The sequence below is a fragment of the Strix uralensis genome, chromosome 5 (assembly GCF_047716275.1).
Source record: "Strix uralensis isolate ZFMK-TIS-50842 chromosome 5, bStrUra1, whole genome shotgun sequence".
Classification (NCBI taxonomy): Eukaryota; Metazoa; Chordata; class Aves; order Strigiformes; family Strigidae; genus Strix; species Strix uralensis.
The window spans coordinates 14946875-14966543 of NC_133976.1; positions in this window are offsets into that span (position 1 = coordinate 14946875).

Consider the following 19669-nt stretch of genomic DNA (forward strand, 5'->3'; position numbering starts at 1 on the left):
GTAAATGGCAGCAGAGCAGCAGCTCTTCGGCAGCTGAGGTAGATAATAATTTTTTGTTCAATCTTTTCTAAATCCTCTACATTTCACATACATGTTCAGATTTTCTGGACATTTTATGTGACACACAACAATCTGAATTCATCCTATCTGATTGATGCCCTCTACACATTTGGGAAACAAAACTGAAGATGGCATTCAAAAAAAGTTTAGTAATTAGGTTCAATATATGCATTGTGCTGATGAACAAAGATAATTTCTTGATGTGCAGACACAAATGAGATGGATAAGTAGTTTTCAACTGGGTTAGGTTTCATGTGAGCTCTGGCACCCAAGCAAATGTGCAGAAGTAGAGGGTCTATCCCACAGGGAGAATAGCCAGGAGCAGACTGAAAGCTTACGGGTAAGAATTAGAGACCGAGGCAACAAAGGGCACTTTGAGGCTGGTGTTTAGTATAGGCCACCCAATCAAGGGGAGCCTATTGACAAAGCCTTCTTACTCCAGCTACAGGAGGCATTGTGCTCAAAGGCTCTTATCCTGCTGGGGGACTTCAACCACCCCAACATCTGCTGGAAAAGTAGCATATTGAGCTGTAGGCAATCCAGGAGACTCTTGGAGCACATTGAGGATTACTTCTTAAGCCAGGTAATAGAGAGCCCTACCAGAGGGGATGTGACACTAGACCTGTTGGTCACCAACACAAGTCAGCTAATCCATGATGTCGAGATTGGAGGCAGCCTGGGCAGCAGTGATCATGCACTGGTGGAGTTCGCAGTCCTGAGGGATAAGGGTCGGGTAAAAAGTAAGTCAGGACCCTGAATTTTAGGAAAACAAGCTTCCAGCTGTTCAAGGAGTTAGTCAATAGGACCCCCTGGGTAACCGCCCTCAGGGACAAGGAAGCAGAACAGAGCTGGCAGATTTTTAAGGACGTTTTCCATAGAGTGCAAGAGCTCTCGATCCTCAGGTGTAAGAAATCAGGAAAACAAGGCAAGAGACTGGCATGGCTGAGTTGAGACCTGCTGGTCAAACTACAGGGCAAGAAGGAAACGCGCAGGCAGTGGAAGCAGGGACAGGTATCCTGGGAACAGTATAGGGACACTGCCCAGTTGTGTAGGGATGGGGTCAGGATGGCCAAGGCACAGCTGGAGCTGAACTTGGCAAGGAATGCAAAGAACAATAAGAAGGGCTTGTACAGGTATGTCAGCCAGAAAAGGAAGGTCAAAGAAAGTCTATCCCCCTGCAATGAACAAGACTGGCAAACTGGTAACAATGGACAAGGAAAAGGCTTAGGTAGTCAACAACTTTTTTGCCTCAGTCTTCACTGGCAACCTTGCTTCCCACACCTTGTGAGTGGACAGACTGCAATAAGGGGACTGGGGGGGCAAAGTCCCTCCCACTGTAAGAGAAGATCAGGTTCATGACCACCTGAGGAACCTGAACATACCTAAGTCTATGGGACCTGATGAGATGCATCCCAGAGTCCTGAGGGAATTAGGTTTTGTAGCTGCCAAGCCACTCTCCATGATATTTGAAAAGTCATGGCAGTCAGGTGAAGTCCCCAGCGACTGGAAGAAGGGAGGTATTGCACCCTTTTTTAAAAAGGGTAGAAAGGAGGAACCTGGGAACTACCAACCTGTCAGCCTCACCACTGTGCCTGGGAAGATCATGGAACAGATCCTCCTAGAAGCTGTGCTAAGGCACATGGAGGAGAGGAAGGTGATTTGGGACAGCCAGCATGGCTTCACCAAGGGCAAGTCCTGCCTGATGAACCTAGTGGCCTTCTATGATGGAGTGACTACATCAGTGCACAAAGGAAGAGCCATGGATGTCATCTATCTGGATTTGAGTAAGGCCTTTGACACTGTGCCCCACAACATCCTTCCCTCTACATTGTAGAGATGTGGATTTGATGCATGGACTGTTCAATGGATGAGGAATTGGTTGGATCATCACATCCAGAGAGTAGTGGTCAATGGCTCAATGTCCAGATGGAGATCAGTGACAAGTGCTGTCCCTCAGGGATCTGTACTGGGACCAGTACTATTTAATATCTTCATCAATGACATAGACAGTGGGATCAAGAGCATCCTCAGCAAGTTTGCAGACAACACCAAGCTGAGTGGTGTGGTTGACACACCTGGGGGATGGGATGGCATCCAGAGGGATCTGGACAATCTCAAGAAGTGGGCCCATATGAAGTGAACCTCATGAGATTCAACAAGGCCAAGTGCAAGGTCCTGCACATGGGTCAGGGCAACCCCCAGTATCAATACAGGCTGGGGGATGAAGGGATTGAGAGCAGCCCTGCAGAGAGAGACTTGGGGGTACTGGTGGATGAAAAGCTGGACATGAGCCAGCAATGTGTGCTTGCAGCCCAGAAAGCCAACCATATCCTGGGCTGCATGAGGGAGGTGATTCTGCCCCTCTCTGGAGTCCTCAGAACAGGGAAGACATGGACCTGTTGGAGTGAGTCCAGAGGAGCCCACGAAGATGATCAGAGGGATGGAACACCTCTCCTATGAGGAAAAGCTGAGTGAGTTGGGGTTGTTCAGCCTGGAGAACAGAAGACTCTGGGGAGACCTTATTGCAGCTTTTCAGTACTTAAAGGGGACTTAAAAGAAAGATGGGAACAAACGTTTTAGCAGGGCCTGTAGCAATAGGACAAGGGATAATAGTTTTAAACTAAAAGAGGGTAGATTCAGACTAGATATAAGGAAGAAATTTTTTACAATGAGGGTGGTGAAACACTGGAACAGGTTGCCCAGAAAGGTGGTAGGTCCCTGGAAACATTCAAGATCAGGTTGGATGGGGGCTCTGTGCAACCAGATCCAATTGAAGATGTCCCTGCTCCCTGGGTGAGGGGGCAGACTAGATGGCCTTTAAAGGTCCCTTCCAACCCAAACCATTCTATGATTGTATGATTCTAGGATTCTATGAGACAGAATCTGTCAGGGAAAGGGAAGGTGCTGTGCCAAAGACTGACTCCATCAGAGATTTGAAGTGAAATATAATGATAAGGCAAAGGAATCAGTAGGGTTCCAGCTATTTTCAAACAAGAAATAATTTATGGAGAGGAGAACTCAAACTGCAGAGGATTAGAGGTTTAGTCAGCATGAGGGAGAGAGGATGAAGGGATGATGTGGAGTGGGAGGACTATAGCACAGAAGAGGTTTTTAACCTCTACACGAATTTTACTGTGCACGTGCATCAAAGGTCCCTACTTTCTGTTCTTATGTAAGATACATAAAACTATGTGTCTTGGGTGAAGAGAGCGGGGTCGAGTCACAACCCTTCCCCTTCCCCATGGCCTGCTCTTGGAGTCCTGTTGCTATGTTCTACTGCCTCACCAGATGCTGCTTCTCTTGACTCTTACAAAGCCCATGTGGGGGCAGTATTGGGCACTTTGATATTTTCTGGGCTTCCTGTTCGTGAGGATGCCAGAACTCCTTCTCCTGGTCTGCCCATAACCCACCACCTGAAGGGTCTGGCTTTCTGCCTGGGCAGCTGCAAAGAATTAGCCCAGCTGAGATTCAGTCACACAGGGGAGGAGTGCAGAAAAGACTGGGGCTTTTGCCATTCAGTCCACCCGAGCTTCAAGAAACTCTGGAATTAAAGCCCTAAGTGTAAGTGTTGAAATGGATTGTAGGGTCAGTGCTGCCTGTGGCAATCTTGGTTTCACTGTTGCAGATTTGCATCACACTTCAAAAGCATCCTGAGAGGCCCTAGTTGTTCTTTTTCCTTGCATTCCATCCTTGAGATGTCTTTAGGGGTTCATATTAACAGAAATAATTTCCCCAAGACCTAAAGTGTCTTTTCCCATTACAAAAGACTTTAGGTATTCTCTCAAAGGAATAACCTGCTTGTTTCAGATGGGTTTGCTCATTCTCAAATACACCAGTTTTTTCCAATGTCAATCTGAACAGTATTTTGTGTGTAAAATTTTTCTTTCTACTTAATTTTCTGGCTGTACTGGTACTCACAGATTTTAAGTATTTGTTTAGACTAAAGCATTTTAGAAAGTACGTTTCCCATTCATCCTCAGATTGTTGGTCTTTGTCTTTCACAATACTTCCAAGAGTTGTAACAAGTCAACACTGGCCTTGAAAACTTCTGAAGTGTCCAAATGTTCTGGAGTTCCAGAAAAAAGCCAAATTATAAATCATTCCCTGCTGAAAGGAGAGGCTTCCTAAACAATTTCTATAGCATTATTCTTAAAATCATACCTGGAAAGGACTTCAAAAAGTATCCCAGGCCCCCATTTTCCCCAAGACAGGGTCAGTTATGCACTCCAGATGTGTTAACCTCTTAGCCAGTTCCAGCAAGGATAACTACTTGCTGCTGACCAAGTCAGAAAGTATTTCTCCCTGGACAAAGCAGTGGATTATTTATTTCTTGTCCTGTTACTGATTATTTTTAGTAGTTCTCATGTTTCATTTTCAGAGTGGACAGGAATTGGTTTGAGGTGGACTGAACTATTCCTGCATACAAAGGGGTTCGATTTCATGCCTGGCAGGAAGCAATATTAACTGGAAAAGGAAACCTACTTGCAAGCAGAAGGAAATGCAACCTTTGCTAGTTTTTCCACTGTCTGCTTCAATATTGATCAACGTGGACACCTCCACCCACCTGTCAGCCTGCTAGGGTTGATGCACAAATCTGCCCAGTGGTCTGTCCCCTTGCCTACCCAGCATAGCATTAACCCAGGGCACTCTTGTCCCCCTCCTGGGGTCTTCCCAGGCCAGGGCTAATACCAGTACCTGGCTCTGAGGATCATCACTGTTATAATACCACAGAATAAAAGCAAGGGAAGATGTACCAGACAGTGGACAAGATGCGGAGAAGTGCATGTCCTTGTACTGTCACAGGGAAAGCGTGTGTAGTGTTCCCACTTCTACTTGCCATCCTCCTGGTGACTGCATCCACCCTGAGACAAATAATCCACAGAGAACATCAAACCCTCTCTAGTAGTCTGTTGCTTTACAGCAAGTAAATAATGGCACAATTACTCAGTAATATCTCGTAGAAGTCATGCTAATTGCTTTCACTGAAGCTCCAGGTTTCCTTATCAAACCTGCCAGGCTGAAATAACTGAAAGTCTATAAACCAGTAAATAATTAGCTTCAAATTCTCCTGGTGTCTGTTTTGCCTGCAGCTGGGAATGGTTGAATGGGACTCACAGGATTTCTGCCGAGAACTGGTTTGCTCTTTGTGCCTCTTTAATGCCCACTTTAAATCAATTTAACATGAAAAAATTAAGCATGTAAAAAATACATGACAGAGAGGAGGGGCTGGAGGCAGTGGGGACACCCCACCAGCCAGGCTGGGCTCCTGCCACCGCAGGAAAAGGGGCTGCCATGGCGAGGGGGCAGTAACCAGCCTCCCAACCCCATTCCTCAGTATGGTTTTTTGGTAACACCTTTGCATATTTATCCTTCTTCACAGGAAGGTGCCAAGGGCCAGCACTTGGGCAAGAGCTCCCGTCTGAAGGAACCACCACTCTCTGATGTGCTGCGGTCAGGTCCTGCGAGGAACCGCCACGAGATGCTCTCCTTCCCGAGAAACATCTGCTTTCTCCCACTCCTGTCTGTGGTTTAATTAAAGCACTTTAGCAATTTCTGCTTGGCAGCTTCACACTGTAGGAGCTGCGTCAGCTCTAAGATCTTGCCTTAGGATGCAGCCATTTCAGGTGTTTGCCTGGGCATCATGGCCCACTCCTCATTTATTTTTACCAGCTCAAACATGCTTTAACCCACAAATCCTCATTAATGAAGCTGCACATTCTTAGCAAACCCAAATCTTTCAAGACCATGTTAGTATCTTATCTTTCCAATCATCTTGTTTTCTCATAGGACCCCAGTACCTACCTGTAAGCATGTTCGTTTACACAAGAGATGCTGGTCATCAGCAGGCTTTTTAGTCCTGCCTCAAAACAGCCCCTGCAAAGGTGCAGCTGAGGGACGTAGGTGGGGTTTTGCCACTGGCAAACAGTTCATTGATTACGCAGGCCGTAATCCTATCCTATCAGCCTGTGCAGGTCAGTCATGACAGGTTTATCAATACAGAATAAAAGCTGAAATGTAACCACCCCATTGCCTGCCAGTAACACAGAAATATGCCTAATGAGTGGCTTTCATCAGTCATTGACGCTGGGCTTACAGCTTGTCCCCACCAGCAGATGGAGAGAGGACAGCAAGTCTCTACATGAGGCCCTCCTCCTTTAGGGAAGGTTTCCCTTCCTTCCCAGAAGCTGATCTGTAGCAGGGGCCTTCTGCAGCAACCCAGCACCACAGGGTAACTGCTGATGCATTTGGGTATTGCTATGACTCCTGCAATTGTCACCCTGCTTCCTCGCACTTCCTTCCTTTGCTACCACACTACACCAAAGTACCCAGAGAGGTATTTGGGGGCAGGAGACACTGCTCCCATGTGGCAGCAGAGCATCCATGAACCCCAAGGAGATCTAAATTCCCTGGGGCAGGACACACGCCAAGGCAGCTGCATGCCCAGTCCTTCTGAGGATTCACCCACACTCCACACGAGCTTGTCTGAGACCATTCTCTGGCAGAGAATACCCCACACCCTCACTGTTGAAGTCTCAGCTGCCAAACCAGCGTGGCTTCACCCAGGCTGCCCACTGGGAAGGGGGCCCAGCACATGCTGATTCCCAAATCTTATCCCAGGCTCCTTTAGGAGACCATCTTTGCCTCAGACCAAAACCAGGCTAGGAACCACTGTGCTGGTATAGATGGCTTAGCTCTACTCCCCAAGAAAGCTCCCTGATGCTGTTCAGTTTGACACGGGACATTTGTCCACCCAAATTTACCTCCCTACTGAACTGTGAAGCCTACAGAGATTAGGTTTGACCCTGAATTCAGTGGGAGGTGACCCTCTTAGTTCACTGTCCTCAACACAGAAAAAACATTCCTCTGGAGGTGTGTTATTTGTGGATTTCTCAGGACAACCTGAGTCTTAAGAAAATCCAATTTAATCAGTCAGTGTGACCAAACTTGCCTTTCCAGTTATTTCTTTATATATAAAACAGCCCATCTGGCTTTCTCCACATTTAGGACAAAAGAGGTTGGCAGATGAGCTATAAAGTATGCTATTAACTTACATCTTGTTCTGTTTCTCCAGAAGCTAGTCCCTGTGAACACAGACCTGCCACAGCAGATTAGAGTGGCCCATGGTGCCCTGTGTTCCCTCCAGGCACTGCTCCATCCCTTGGGTAGCTTCCCACATGTGTGACTTTGCTTTCAGAAGAGACAATATCAACCCTGCAGAAAGCAGTTACCCATTAGGAAAGCCTGTTTTTAATTGAGGCATGATTAATTCTTTGAAATAAGGTGCAAGTGTTGGTTGATGGGTCTTCTAGCAAAATCCTCTACACAAGCTATTTCTATTTTACTTCAAATAGTAGCACATACATTCAAAGCACTGAATGCTGAGAAACTGAAATGTTTAAGCTTAACAACGGGTTGAATTATCAAATACACTGATAGCTATTTGTTCAGTTATAAATTTTAAAATAAGTGCTTTAAAAGACTGAAATTAAAAAAAATAAAGAATGTAAGAAGGGCTGAGTCTTCACTGTCTTGTGTACAGCATACTTTTAATACATATTAAACCTCCTTTCTGTATACTAGTGATTACACAGGTATAAAGATGAAGGGAATTAAGGTCAGTGAAACAGCACAAGTTCCCCCTTGTCTCCATGCAGCTTTCCATCCCCTGTGCTAGCTGTGCTTTGCATAGGGCTGAGACACTTTGCTGAAAAAACTTCTGAGGGAAGTTATTTTAATAAACAAGTTTAATTTTTAATAAAGATGCTAAGAAGTTTGCTAAATGCTGTGGGCAGGCAAACTGATGGCATGAAATCTGAGAAAATGTATATATAAACCAAATAACCCCTGGTATTACAGAGGGGAGAGAGGAGTGATTTTCAGTAGGATTTGGGCAAAACCCCCAATTATTAAAAAAAGCACCAAATGACTAACACTGACTCACTGTCTTGGCATGATGTAGGTTGGTTTCCTACTATTATTTATAGTTGTGTTCTTGTCTGGTTATGACATGCTGTCAGTAGAAGAGTAGTTTGAAATGTGTTAGCCTGGGGTCCAATAATTCTTTTGTGCCATTCAGTGTCCTACAAAATAAAGATATTTCCTCCCAGAACTCAAAATTCAGCCACCCGTTTTCCTCCTGCAGCCCCACATAATCCCCATAGCCCTATAATTTGGCTTGCTAGCACTAGTGGAGCTCAGTTTGCAGGTTTCTTTCCCCCGTTAGCTGTTGGGTCCTGTCTCTCCCTGGCTACTTGCCCCAGGGAGGGCCCCTTCCTTATCCCTGCCAGGAACAGGAAGCCTTGTGAAGCACAGAGGTTGTCCTGTTCTGTCTTGCAAATCCACAACCCAAGAACCAAGTCTCAGGACACTTTGTTTGGAAAGAAGATGCTTTGGCCTGCGTTTATAAAAGTGGTAAAGTACATTTTTCAAAGAAATTAGGTGCTTACATAGTTTTTAGGATCTATGGCCCTCACCCAACATAAAATAACAGCTGTTTTGGCATTATAGGATAACCAGTGTGCAATAAAGAGCAAAGGTATGTTTTGCTCTATCTTAAAGAGCATAGTAAGGTATTTATATGAGAATGCATTAGTTCATTAAAATGGAGATAAATACAGGGAATTATATATTAAAGTACAATATTATACAGAGAATTTTATCTAAACAGAATACAGAGAAAGGGCACCAGAGCTGTGCTTAGACTTAGGGGAAATGGATGCTCTGACCTGCAGGGTACCTGGCCAAAGCACCTCTTGGCCAATGTGCCTGGGCTTCCTTCCCTGGGGAGCCAGGAGAGAGGGAGAGGGGATATTTAGTGCATAAGTGGAGAGGGGATATTTAGTGCATAAGCATTTCATTTACTCTTGGGAGTAAAAATCTAGGACTGGAAGATGGAAAGTGCTTAGGAGCTCCACCATATATCTTGGTATGACAGGAGAATAAGGGAAAAAACAGTGAGATGGAAAGCAAGCCAATTGCAAATGGCAGATTTGGAAGAGCAGAGGAGGGCGACATCTTTAGCCAAACTACAAAATCCCTGTCAATAGGTATTGTTGAGCTTTAGGATCCAAAACATCATTGGATAGTTAAGTGGGTAAAGAGGATGTTTGACATTTTTTAGACAGGATTGAAAAATTGCTAGAGATGTAAACCACTATGCTTCAGAGCCCAGTTCCTCATTAAATGCTCACAGGTAGAATTCAAGATTATTTCATATTTGTCCTCTATGGAGCTTCTTAAACAATCTTCTGACACAACTGTTACTGGCTGCTCTAAAAACAAGATACTGCAATCCCATGTGCTGGGTTGGATTTTAATCTCCGTTGGAGATTACAAGAACTCCTGTGAATTGATTGACCAAATCCTGATCCAATATTTAAGGTAAACAATAATCTAGATTAAAAGGCAGGAAGAACAGCCTGTTTTCTGTCAAAAAGAGTGGTGGACTACTGCAAGGGAAGATAATCCTGCTAGATACAGATGCCAGATACAGATGTGGAAATCTTGTGGTTTTATCTGCAAAAAAAACCACTTACCCCTAATCTGAATGAAAAAAGGTCCATTTGTTCTGCCACAGCAGAGGCAAACAGGATTCATTGATTGATTGATTTAATTAAGCAGAATGGCTTCAAATAAGTGCTTTTCTGTGTTTGGGAATGAGTTTCAAGGCCATTTAGCAACTGGCAGTGTCACATACAAAAGAGAAAGAGCTCAGTCCAATAGCAGGGAAGGCAGTATCTTTCTCTTGCCAGTAGATTAACCAAGAAAATGTTGATACAAGGTGCAGACACACTGCCCTCCTGAATATGCAGATGAGTCTACATCATATTTGGAAGTGGAAAGTGCAGTGATAAGAACTACCTGACCCCACCATTTTAGAAATTTAGGTGAATTAAGGTCATGTAGCCATGGAGAGCAAAGGCCGGGGCAAAATGTATTGACAGTAAAATATGTCTAGTATACTGTGGGCAATCTCAGCTGAGTCACTTGGACAATAATGGAGTAAATCCCAGTATTGTGATACTCCACCTACATATTTTGGAACCATTCCAGTTGGCTTAGCACTTTCCACAAGGCATTTAGCAGGGATGCCCTTTCACCGTTTTGCTACATGAATATTCTGCTTGTGTGGTATCTGTCAGTTCCCAGAGTATAAATTTTAAGTCTCAAAGGTTACATCTATGCCATAGTTTGTTTCCCTGGGTTTTTCATGCAAGATGTCATTATTACGGTGGTATTTAACAGTGTAAAAATCTGTAAGTCTTTGGGAGAAATTCAAGTCTTTACAACTTGCCACACAGAGTCGTATTACTTCTATGGTTTATAAACTTACTTCCTCTAGCTCATAGTTCCACTGTCCAGAGGGTAAAATACCAGGGTTAATTTAAACCTTTAGCTTTACTGCATGCTAACTTACACCGTTTGAGAAGGTCTAGCTCTACGTGTTGCTGACTGATGAACCCTGCCATAGTATAGTTCCTTTTTGTATGTCTGACCTTATTAAACAACATGTCTTGTTTACATTCTGTTGGAGAACAGTTCTCATGTAAAGCCTTTATAACTCAATTGTCTGTCAGATGAGATTCACTTGCTCCTCATTCTGGAAACAGAAACCCCACATAAATTAGATCTACCTGGATCCTAATGAAATTATTACAAATGTTGGCATGCAGTTTCTCTCATTTTCTTTTTAATGATGTCATAGAAAAATAAGCTTTTAGGTAATTGCTTTTATTCACAGTTGACTTGTTAGAGTAAGAGAAAAAACCACTTTTTTTCTTTTTTCTTTATTATTTAGCAAACTGTTAAAAATCCAAATTTGTTACAAAACTTGACGTAGCTCTATCTCACCTAGTCTTACAGTACCTCAAATGCTTTGTCTCTTCTCTTGTCCAGTATGACAAGAGAAAGTTAGAGCTGTTTAGTAGACTGTATTTCCATCTTTGCTGAATTTAAACTCTCCTCAAAGTCCTGTTACTGAATGCAGTGTTGTGACAGTGTTATTGCAATAGAAGAGGTGACATAGTACATCCACTGAGCAGCTTTGGCGGAGCTCAGACAATAAATTATTACCTACATGTAAAATTCCCCTAAGCCTCCTCCATTGCTCTGAAGCACAGACACTAAATTTTCTGATATTAGATTTCCCAGGAATACTAATACAAGTCCCTTGGTCTTGACAGCACTGAATGCAGCTAAGGCCCAACACACTTCATAACTAGGTGTTCCTCTCCCAGCCTTGCCCACGGGCCTGTGAGAGACTGAAATGTCGTATGACTGTCTCAAAGCTTGCTTGTGTCTGTGCAAACCTCCAAGAGAAGCTGCTGTAGCCTGTGAATTGGTCTGGGGGATGTCGCCCAGAGAAGCGGGAATGTATTGAAGGTTGCACCCCCCCACTTCTTTACGGTTGCATTGTCTGGACTCTTTAGACAAGCCTCAAAGGGGCAGACATGTACTGAGTTGGCCCCATCCTGTAGCCATTTGTGGCTCTGTTGTGTAGGCCAGACCCCATACATGCATGGCTAATGAACTGACAAGAGGCAAACGTTCCTGCCCTGAAGCCAGACGCAACAAAACCTGTGGGACCAGAGAAAAAAAAACCAAAGGTGAGCAGATATGCTAATCAGCAGATACGATGAACTTAAAAAGGCAGCAGAAAATTTTGCTCAGTGTGCACCCACCACCCAAGAACTGAAGACTGAGGACCAACGGGACGCCGCTGGATCCATGGTGGTGACTGTTCTTGCAGCCCTATCCCGCATCCTTGCTTTATTTCTGTCTTTCCTTCCATTCTGTCCTATTGCTACCCCTCTTCACTTCTTTAATAATAAAAATCTGTTTTGGGTGTACGGCATTTGACCTCGTTTGTGTCTTAATCCCACTCTTGGGATCATATCGAAACCTCCCCCGACATTGGATCGGGACATTAAATTGGCGTCATGGACAGGATCCCTAGGGACGAGAGTGCCGTATTGCCTCACTGTGTTAAGTGGGACCTCTCAGGAACATAAGGGGGCGGGTTCGTGTTGTGTTTGGAACTTACGTGCTGCCTCCCTGAGAGGACCACTTCCCTGCTTCATACATGAACAGGGTTCTCGGGGAACAGAAAGCATCTAATGAAGGTGCGACCTCCTAAGAGTGAATAGGAGAAAGAGTGGATAGTAGTATTTTAATCTTTTTTTTGTTTAATTAATGTGTGGCCCTCTCAGGATGATAGCCCCTTTGTGTTAGGAAAAAAAAAAAGAGAATGGCCGCCCAGAGGGCAGCCGATGCTTGTGATTATGTCCCCTCGAAGGGATAGATAAATTATATGACCTTTTAGAGGCACATCAGTCTCGTCCCTCACTCCAGGGGCAAGATTGGGCGAAAACCCACTGGTTTCAACCTCAGAGTGTAATGGTTAGGATAAGGGTGTTGCAGAAGGAAGCTAAGGTTAGGAGGGGGAAAGGAAAAGCTATAATTTGTGCAGTGTTGGCAGCATGTCCTTAGGCCCAGCCTGGGACTCATGTTGGTTAAACATGTTAGGTTAAAATACTGTTAATTGATACTGTTATTGTTACCTTTGTTATATGTTTGGTTAGAATATTGTTAACCATTGTTAGTATTAATCTTGTTCTATTTGTTTCACGGTTTGGCCTTATTACTGGTTTTGCCACATATTATTCTCTGCTTTATTCAATTAATTTAACACGTTGTGACCAACATGCAATTTATAGCCACCTCATCACTGGACAATGTTAAATATGTCCATGTGGTGTACCAGCCAAAACCTTCAGTTGTGAAAATTGCATGGACAGATGTTTTTTCCCTGTTTTATTTTGTTATGTGATTTTATCATGTTAATGCTTCTTCTTCTTGCTATATATTGTTTCATATTTTGTACAATTGATTACTATTTCATTGGATGGATTAATATTTTATATAATTGATTATTAATTATAAAATGCTCTTTTCTGGCCTTTTCTAAACAACTCTCCTTTCCTGAAGCCACCATGGGTCCTGAAGCAATCTTTGAGCCACGGGATGGTGTGAGAGACTGAAATGTAATATGACTGTCTCAAAGCTTGCTTGTGTCCATGCAAACCTCCAAGAGAAGCTGCTGTTGCCTGTGAATTGGTCTGGGGGATGTCGCCCAGAGAAGCGGGAATGTATTGAAGGTTGCAACCCCCACTTCTTTACGGTTGCATTGTCCGGGCTCTTTAGACAAGCCTCAAAGGGGCAGACATGTACTGAGTTGGCCCCATCCTGTAGCCATTTGTGGCTCTGTTGTGTAGGCCAGACCCCATACATGCATGGCTAATGAACTGACAAGAGGCAAACTTTCCTGCCCTGAAGCCAGATGCAACAAAACCTGTGGGACCAGAGAAAAAAAAAACAAAGGTGAGCAGATATGCTAATCAGCATATCTTAATGATGAACTTTAAAAGGCAGCAGAAAATTTTGCTCAGTGTGCATCCACCATCGAAGCCAGATCCGTGTTCACCCACCACCCAAGAACTGAAGACTGAGGACCAACGGGACGCCGCTGGATCCATGGTGGTGAATGTTCTTGCAGCCCTATCCCGCATCCTTGCTTTATTTCTGTCTTTCCTTCCATTCTGTCCTATTGCTACCCCTCTTCACTTCTTTAATAATAAAAACCTGTTTTGGGTGTATGGCATTTGACCTCGTTTGTGACTTAATCTCGGTCTTGGGATCATATCGAAACCTCCCCCGACATTGGATCGGGACAGGGCCCTGCAGTTTTCAGTAATCACTCAGAGAAAACAATGTGCTAGAGACCACCTTCATTCAGTCTCAAGGGTCGTGATTTGATAGAGCTGAAGCTGGAGCAGAGCCTTCCATGGCATGCCTGGAGGCTCAGATTGAAGACCTTATTCAGCACATTGGGCACTGATGGGTAAGGTCAGTCACCTGCATGCAACAGCTTGTGGGGTTGTGTTGTAAATCAGATCAGTGTTGGGCTTCTCTGGCTTTAAAGGACAACCCCACCCTGCCCCCCAAGTGTTCTGGTCTTCAGTGCAGTGTGTAGTGAATTGCATTCATCCAGCCACAAGTATGGTGCCCCATGGCATGGAAGCAGCCAAGCAGGGACAGAGAACAAGACAGAAGTCTGTGAGCTGGTATTGCCACCAAAGTTGCACATCATCACATCGCAGGATGACTTCTGCTTTGCCAGATAGTTCCCTACAGCGCCCAAGGCGTAACACGCTCTCTGATCCACCCCTTCACAAACAGCATGGACATCTTGCTACTCCCACTTTCCCTGTACCCAAAGCTCTGGGGCTGGAGCATCTTAAACACTGCAGTGTGGAATGCTTCTGGGGCAAGTTCAGCTTTCCTTTTGCTCCACCTGGTGATATTTTAGATTAAAAGGGTTTGGAAAAGATTTTCCTTCTAACCATACGGAACAGTCCAGGGTTAGGGAAGGATGAAGAAAATGTAAGAAACAAACAGAACTTTTTCTCATAGGATTTCTTATTTTCATCCTACTTTAAAGTCTCCCTAATAAATAATTCTAGTATCCAAACAGTGCCAGGATATTTCAAAGGGACAAGCTGAAATTTTTCCTTATGCAATAGCAATTGAAACCCCTTTTTTGAATATACTTAATCAATGCATGCTGTTATCTTACCACATGCATAAATCAAACTCCCCAAGGTATATGTGTCAGAGCCAGAGAGGAGGAATGTGCCTTTGCAGTCATACAGCTAGCAAATCACATTGGGTTTGTGCCTCACTCTGAAGCTGTTGACATGTTGAAAGTGTTACTGTAAGAGAGCCAGTCCTGGGAAGCAAAGCAGCATCCTAAGGATATGTGGGATCAGACCTATTTTTCTATTCTAACATAGGAGTTTGAATGAATCCAGGCAGAAGAGTTCAAAGGTTTGCTAGAGCAGAGTAGTCTATCATGTGAACATGGCTAAGACACTTCCATTTCTGCAGTTAACCCCATCCTGGGGGGAAGAGGTTAATATACCACCTGGCTTCCTTGGACTTAACTAATCCCAAAAGACCTCTTTCACCTGGGTTGATGAGGGGGCTAACAAATTAAGACATAAATTCACACATCTGGCTACACAGTGGGATGGATGCTTTAATTACTCTGCTTCTCCACCCTCTCCTATGCAGAAAAGTGTTCACGATGCCAGTGCAGGGACCCACAAACTCCATGTGTCACTGTATTTGTTTTATCGTGTTTAGGAGATTGAAAAGCCGACAGCAAATAAAGCAGATACTCCAGGCACTCAACAATTGCCCGTTCCGCACAGACAGGCCACTTCCAGCTGCAGACTGCTCCAGACTGCTTCTCCTACATAATGCTTGCCAGCTGGGCTCTGGCTTGCATGTACCTGATGGGATGGGCCCTTTTTCTTTTCAGTATACTGCCATATGCAATCAGAGTGCTTCTAGAAACACTAGCTATTTCCAACCAGGCTTAAAACTGATTTGTGTTGCCAGAATCAGGCAAAACTTTCTTATAGGATTTAAGGATTTGGCCCTGTTACTTACATAACTGAGCAACTCCCTGCAATGACTAATTTCTCCAGCCAAATTACCCTTAAATAAAATAAGAAGCTAAGAGATTATGCCTATAGATAGTAAATAGACCTTAGTATCAGTTCTATTGATAAGGTGGATGTCTTGGAAGGAAAAAAGCAGCTCATAAAACTGTTCTGTCAGAAATATGCACATCTTAACTTTTTCCAGAAGGGTGACATTCAGTACAAACCTGTATCACTCAAGAGATTCAGATACTCTAGGTCTCACTCGTGATAGTAGCTCAAGTTCCAGCTAAACTCATGGGAATTACCAGGCTGCAAGTTCTGCTATGCTCTGCTTCCTTTTTCTAATGATTCCCCCAAAATTACAGGTCAGGTGACTGCTGCCAGACCCATCTTGTGCTACTTCTGAAAGCTTTCATTTGTAACAAATCAACAGTGAATAGCAAACATTGCCTCCTTTAATCCACCTCATGTGTTTCATTCCTGATAGGATGACTACAAACTTCTTTGCTTCAGTCTTTAATAGCAAGATCAGCTGTATTGAGGGAATCCAGCCTCCTCAGCCAGAAGACAGAGACTGGGAGAACGACCCCCCCGCAATCCAGGAGGAGATAGTCACTGACCTAGTGCATCACATAGACATACACAGGTCTGTGGGACGGATGGGATACACCCGAGGGTGCTGAAGGAGCTGGCTGGGGTGCTCGCCAAGCCGCTTTCCATCATTTACCAGCAGTCCTGGCTGACTGGGGAGGTCCCGACAGATTAGAAATTGGTCAATGTGACGCCCATATATAAGAAGGGTCGGAAGGATGATCCGGGAAATTACAGGCCTGTCAGCTTGACTTCAGTGCCCGGGAAGCTGATGGAGCAGCTCATCCTGAGTACCATCACACAACACGTGCGGGACAACCAGATGATCAGGCCCAGTCAGCATGGGTTTATGAAAGGCAGGTCCTGCTTGACAAACCTGATCTCCTTCTATGACAGGGTGACCCGCTTATTGGATGAGGGAAAGGCTGTGGATGTTGTCTACCTTGATGTTAATAAGGCCTTTGACACCGTTTCCCACAGCATACTCCTGGCAAAACTGGCTGCTCGAGGCTTGGATGGGCACAGGCTTTGCTGGGTAAAAAACTGTCTGGATGGCCGGGCCCAGAGAGTTGTGGTGAACGGAGTTAAATCCAGTTGGTGGCCGGTCACGAGTGGTGTCCCCCAGGGCTCCGTTTGGGGGCCACTCCTGTTTAACATCTTTATTGGTGATCTAGATGAGGGGATTGAGTGCACCCTCAGTAAGTTTGCAGATGACACCAAGTTGGGTGGGAGTGTTGATCTGCTTGAGGGTAGGGAGGCTCTGCAGGGAGATCTGGACAGGCTGGAGTGATGGGCTAAGGCCAACTGTAGGAGTTTCAATAAGGCCAAATGCCGGGTGCTGCACTTTGGCCACAACAACCCCCAGCAGCGCTACAGGCTTGGGGAGGAGTGGCTGGAGACCTGCCAGTCAGAGAGGGACCTGGGGGGGTTGACTGACAGCCGGCTGAACATGAGCCAGCAGTGTGCCCAGGTGGCCAAGAAGGCCAATGGTATCCTGGCTTGCATCAGCAATAGTGTGGCCAGCAGGGACAGGGAAGGGATCTTACCCCTGTACTCGGCACTGGTGAGGCCGCACCTCGATTACTGTGTTCAGTTTTGGGCCCCTCACTACAAAAAGGACATTGAATTACTCGAGCGTGTCCAGAGAAGGGCAACGAAGCTGGTGAAGGGTCTCGAGAACATGTGGTACAAGGAGTGGCTGAGGGAACTGGGGTTGTTTAGTCTGGAGAAGAAGAGGCTGAGGGGAGACCTCATCGCCCTCTACAACTATCTGAAAGGAGGTTGCAGAGAGCTGGGGATGAGTCTCTTTAACCAAGTAATAAGCGATAGGACAAGAGGGAATGGCCTCAAGTTGCTCCAGGGAAGGTTTAGACTGGATATTAGGAAGCATTTCTTTACAGAACGGGTTGTTAGGCGTTGGAGTGAGCTGCCCAGGGAGGCGGTGGAGTCCCCATCCCTGGAGGTGTTTAAGAGTAGGGTCGACATAGTGCTGAGGGATATGGTGTAGATGGGAACCGTTAATGTTGGGTTGATGGTTGGACTGGATGATCTTCAAGGTCTTTTCCAACCTTGACAATTCTGTGATTCTGCAACTCTCAGGACTGAGAGGACAACTAACCTTTATTTACTTCATAGATCCTGACAATTACTGGTGGTTACACTGGAAAATTCATCAGAGGTCTTAATTAGGCTTGCTTACAGCTGTGCATCCTCATCCCTGTGAGAGCAATCTGCCTGCAGCTGTGCCACCCCGGGCTCTGTGAACTGATGAGTTTTCATAAGCAAATGAGTTCCCGAATGAGAAACCTCCAGGTGCTGGTGCTTCCAGCAAAGCAGCACTGGAGATACCCTTCTCCACTGCAGAGCTGAGTCATTTGTCCCAGCATGTCAGCGGAGGAGCTGTCTGACTAGACTCCCTCTCACTGATGAGGTACAAGGATAATCCTTCGCCTACCTGGGGTGTGAAATTTCTCTGTAGCTTTGCATGGTTCTCTGTACTTCTAAAACCCCTCTATTGCAGCCAACACCTTTCTGTTCAAAGTTCATAGATCTACCATAACAAGGCACAGAGAAGCGCGTTGTGTTGGCCTGATTTTCACAGCAATTTCAGCTAAGTAAGGTGTTTTCATGTCCTGTCCTAGGGTAAATGACTGCTGCTCTTGCCCAGGATGATCATCGGTAGTGGTAGCCATTTCACCAGTGGAAGAAACTCCTTCAGTGTGGTGGAAGCCACTATGAAAACTGACCCAACTCTGCTGTGAATGAGTATAAAAATACAAGCCACAGGCAGAGCAGGCAAGTGACAGGAGAGACGGAAGGCTGACACAATAGAAGACAAACTTGAACAATTTTCCAAACAGGTAAAAGGGCAAACAATCTGATTCATAAGAAAGGCAAAAATCTCCCTTCAGCAGTCTCCTCTGAAGAGCTGCATACCAGAAGTTCCTATATGAGTTTTCCCAAAGCCCTAATCCTGAAAATGCTACATTCCAGTTCTCTTTTCATAGGATAAGGTGAGACATAGGCAAGCACATTTATATCCAAATGCTTATGAGCTTCAGAGCTATTACCTAAATCCTTGCAGAATACATGTTCCTTTCCTAGGTCTTACTCCAGGTACTAAGCCAGAATAACTTATCATGGATGGAGAAGGCTGGAAAAATGGAAGTGAAGAATGGGCATGATAATCAGATCCGCTGTGTTTTATGCACTCCTCATGTTGTGATAGTAGACTGGGTAACAGATCTCCTGTACAGCTGAGAAGATGTGTATGAATGGACAGTATTCTACAACCAAACCAAAACCCATGTCCCCTTTCACTGTTTTTATAAACCCAAAGGCTGTCAGACTGTGGGAAGCACAAGACATCACACATCTTTGATCAGTCACAGGCTGATGAAGCACAGGGCAGTGAGCCTGACGCCCACCCTCCACTTAGGCTGAGCAGAAGAGGAATTAAGTTCCTTTATGGAGGAAGGTGGTTGGGCACAGCAGAAGTCACTGCCCGAGCACACCAGGTGGGATGTGAATTTGCAATAGTAGCAGGAGCTTGGAAACAGCTGGTTCAACTACACAAGTCTTTGAGAAAAAATCAACAGGCCAGCAGAAAGTAAGCAGCAATAATTTCAACCAAGAAGGAAGCAGAGGCTCTTGGAAACATCAGCTTAGCCAGAAATGCAAGGTTGGACATGGTTACTGAGAACAAGTACTCATTTTTGTGTGTTCCTGCAACATTCAGAGATATGATGCTGCACTAAAGATGTATGAATTTATCAATGGGTTTATTCTCCTCCTAGAAGAATCCAGCTAACTGTTCAGGCCAGGACGAAGCACTGTGTGAGCACAACACATGTACACTGAAATGCTGCAAATGCTAGTACAGAAAAAAACATCCTCCCCTAATGTATTATTAGACCAAAATGATAGCACAAACTGTTCAACAGATTCCAAATGGCCTGTAAAATCATGACTAGGCATTTTCCTAAAATATAGACTGCAGTTGAAATTTC